General features: G+C 49.8%; 1 long non-coding RNA gene across 1 annotated transcript in view; it reads left to right on the top strand.

Annotated features, from left to right (window-relative positions):
* Window positions 1-1,646: 1,646 nt before the first annotated feature.
* LOC121667235 overlaps window positions 1,647-4,041 on the top strand; it is an 11,339-nt gene continuing 8,944 nt past the window's right edge. The window contains exon 1 of the long non-coding RNA XR_006016973.1: window positions 1,647-2,082. This is a non-coding gene — a long non-coding RNA (uncharacterized LOC121667235). The remainder of the gene's footprint in view (window positions 2,083-4,041) is intronic.

Genomic DNA, 4,041 nt, shown 5'->3' with positions numbered 1-4,041 from the left:
TGGGAAGCTGCATTCAGCATTTGCCTGTGGGATTATGCCAAGAAACCCAACCCCCTTGACAATAGCCAGAGATCTGCCGGGATGAACCACGCTTCTCACAGAGATGTGATGGACCTCCGTTTATTCTATTGTCAGACCCATAGTTACACTCTAATTCCTCAAGCACGCATAAGCAAGCTCCATACTGTTGGATTACAGCTACTGTTCACGCAGCCTTTAATAGCAAGCAATTGGTTACAGATTAATATGCACATGCCTAACTAACATAAGTCTTTCTCTTTCTATGGTCAGCATCCCCCTCCGCAACATCCTGTCGGTTTGCCACATCAGCATTGCTCCTCTCTTTTTTCCCTAGTCAAGGACAGTTCACTAATATAGCTTGGATTGTGCACGTACACATGTCCCTGTTCACTCAGCCATTTCTCTACACTTGATTTTCCAAGCTATTTAATGGTATTTTCATACAACCTCCAGGCTCACCACCTTCCCTGCTTTTCTCACCTGCAGCCTGTTCCTCCCCACCAACCTCAGCTTCCCTCACTTCCCAGAGCAACACCTTTCCCATCTAACTTTCAAGGCTCTCTCACCGTCAGAAATTCCTGCAGCTGGGCCTGGAATGACATCCCGCTGCTGGAGTAAGTTATGAGGCATGGGCTGGATCTGCTTCCCTGTGGTTCTTGGATCTCACCTTGCTCTCCACGTCCCTTTGTTGGACCACCTCTGGATCAGGAGACTGGAATGTCCAAGGACGTTTTGCAGCAGTTGACTTCCTTTTCTAGTAACAGTTGTCCTGATTTAATTCTGAGAGGAGGCAATCTCATTCCACTGCTTGTCCCTTAAGGACTTGTGATGAAAGGCACAGACTTAGAGCAGAAAACAATTTGTTCCTGGGTTCAGCTATTTGATATTTTCTGTGGTAAGGTTGTCCTTTGCACTGATTTATCTAGAAAGGCCTCTGGGCATTCCCAGATGCTGGGCAGCCCGAGGGGATGTAAGAACAGGGAATTCCGTGCTGTTGGTGCCTAATTTTCCTGCTGACTGTTTTCTGCAGGTGGCTGTTTCCTTTAAGCCTCAAGCTGGGAATGTGAGCCCCTGGTCTGGCTCCTACTGCACCTCCACTGTGCTGTTCAATCCCACCAGCAGAGTGTCTCCCAGGCTGAGAAATAGCTGCTAAAGCACATGAGAGCTCTAAAAGATTGTGAATGTGCTCAAAACACCAACAAATTGACCTGTACAGGGTTCCTCCTGTGAGCACCAGTATAAAAAAACAGGATGGGAGAAAGGAGACAGGCTGGGTTGGCATGAGATGACAGAAGTAAATTGCAGGGGAGCTTGGGGTAATTTCACTGCACGCTGTTGAAAAACTGTGGTATGTCCAGTCTGGAAAGGCTTTCTGGAAGGCTGTGCTCCACCAAAGCACATTTGTAATGGGTGTGTTGAATGATGGGATCTTCCATGTGGGGTCTGCTCTGTGCCTGCCCCCATTTCCATGCTGCAGATGGGGAAGGGGTCCTGGATGTCATGGAATCCCAGAATGGTTTGGGTTGGAAGGGACCTTAAAGTTCATCTTGTTTCAGACTCCTGCCATGGGCAGGGACACCTCCCACTAGACCAGGTTGCTCCAAACCCGATCCAACTTGTCCTTGAATGTTTCCAGGGATAGGGAAGCTTCTCTGGGCAAGATCAGGGTGGGTACAGCTCTCCACAGGTCCCCCTTAATGGGCTGCTCTTCTTGGGACTGTGCCAGCAGCCTCACAGCCCCTGCACTGGTGAAGTGTGACTCTCAGCCCCTTTATCTGCAGTGTCCACTGGCTGTGCTGAGTTCCCTGGGGGGGCTTCAGCAAGGGGCAGGATCCTGAGAAAGAACCCACACCCTTGTCTTGCTCCCTTCCAGTCTGGGGGATTCCTGAGCTGAAAGTTAATCTGTAACTTCATGTGTAATAGTCCTTGATGGACTCTTGCCAGATTGCTCAAGCCTTTTGTGTTCTGGGCCCTTTTCGTGCCCTGTTGTAAGGGCTTCATGCCTAGTGTGACAGAGCTGGAGACTGTTTCAGTAATGCTTCAAAGTCTGTGTTTTTCCTGGTACGTTGGATTTTTGCTTTTACTTCTCAGGCCTCTGGCATCCCCTGACCTTTCTCTGGCAGGAGGAGCACATTGCAGCACTGCTTCTGATATCTTTTTTTCCTCTCTCTTAAGATTTTTTGAGAAGGTGATCTGCTGTCATGCAGGGTATCAGGCCAGGGCTGGGGGGAGGTACTCTGCAACCTGTTGAGTTTGTGTTGGAGTTTGGTGCTACACCACAAACTCTGCTTAAAAAAATGTGTGTTCTCAGCTCTGCCCAAAAAGCAGAGCTCAGGTCAAACTCTGAGCCAACCAGTGTGCTTCCCCCTTCCTTCCTGCTCTGCTTTCCCTGTTAATATCTGCTGGAAGAGCTCATGTCTGTCCTCTCTCAATGTCAACTTGGGCATGTCCAAGTCCCTCGTGCAGAGCTGATGTTCTCACACTTCCCTCTCCTCTGGGTGTTTTCTCTTTGTTCTTCCTTTATTTTTTTCCTTACTGTGGGTTATTTTAACACAGTAAACATTTTTCTGACAGTTAGTGGCATGAATAAATCCTTTTCCTGTCCTGCCCCCAGTTTATTATTTAAGGGGAGAAGATGATTAAATCCGGCAGGGCTGATTTGAATTCTCTGTTCGCAGGAAGAGGGTGGCTGATGGGGGTCTGTCAAGCCACAGAGTTTGCGTTCATCAGCATCTTGGGAGAAACAGCAATGCCAGCTGCTTAAAACATCTGGTTCGGGTTGTTCCCTCCACTCCCCATCTCTGCTTTTCTTTCTTTCTCTTTTCTTCCGGAGAGTTCAGCATTGCTGACTCTAAATGTTGGATCTAGTGGGTTGACAGCTTGGTTTCTGCTGTTCCACTCGAGCACCAGAGCCTGATGAAGTTACTGGGTTGGAGTCCAAGCGAGGGTCAGACAGAGCAGTAAAAATCCATCATCTGCTCCCATGTTTCTGAAGAAGAAGCTTTCATAGTCTGGGGACAGGCTCTGTGTGCCCAAAGGCCCGGTCTGTGGTTCCTGCGATGCCAGCACAGAGCAGGGAGGGCCCCTCTGTGCAAAGGGAGAAGGTGTTTTCCTAACCTCACTGGCATGGAAACTCAAACAATGAGAGTGAAAGAAGCCCCAGTAGAGTTAATTTAGTGTTGCATTTAAAAGGTGGAATTGAATGGAATCGCTTTGCATTTATTGGAGTTAGCTTTTCCTGCTCTCAGGGCTTGGAGGAGGGCTGAGTACCTGTGCAATCAGGAGCACTGCATTAGTGTGAATTTGGCTGAGGGCTTGAGAGAGGAGTTTTGAGCTTTCTGAGCAGTGGATTTGCTCACCAGCAAGCCCTGAGCCTGCCTAATGAAGGCAGAGTGCTGTAAGTACTGTCAGAAAGATGCAGGGGTGAGGGTCCCCTCCTTTCTATCCCCTTTCCCATTGTCTTGACTAAAAGATGTGTCTATAAAACCAGTACCTTCTGGAGACTGAACTCACGAAGCTGATGCATCTGTGCAGTTGTTGGGGTTTCAGTTTAGTCTTAGTTTTTTTTTCTGTTAAAGGAATTTTCTCCCATATGCATGTTGCTAGGGGACAAATAGCTGTACTTAAGAAAGACAAAAAGGGGGGTGGGGCGGGCCTGGCTACTCCTTTGTCTACACCTGGGTGTGGGGTCAGTTCGCTCTGAGCGTCCGGAGAGAGAAGCTGCAGAGAAAGGAGCTGCTGCTTCTTTCTTTTTGGCCGTTCTTTCTTCCTGCTGGAAACAACGCCGGGACCCCAAAAGCCGCTTTCCCTGCCCTGTTGGAGACCGGGCTGTGGCTGCCCTGCCCCGCTGCTGCTTCGAGCTTTCGCTACGCTGTAGCCCTGCTCGCCCTGCCTGCCTGGGCCTCCGTGGGGTTCTCCCATCTGGATACATCTCGCCTGCCACCCGGGATTTGCGTTCGTCCCTGCCGCTCCAGCCTGCCGCTCCAGCCTGCCGCTCCAGCCTGCCGCTCCAGCCTGCCG

The sequence above is a fragment of the Corvus kubaryi genome, unplaced genomic scaffold (genome assembly GCF_017639235.1).
Source record: "Corvus kubaryi isolate FWS band 111438036 unplaced genomic scaffold, C.kubaryi_AGA036_p1.0 37357, whole genome shotgun sequence".
Taxonomy (NCBI): Eukaryota; Metazoa; Chordata; class Aves; order Passeriformes; family Corvidae; genus Corvus; species Corvus kubaryi.
This window is presented reverse-complemented; position numbering and strand designations above follow the sequence as displayed.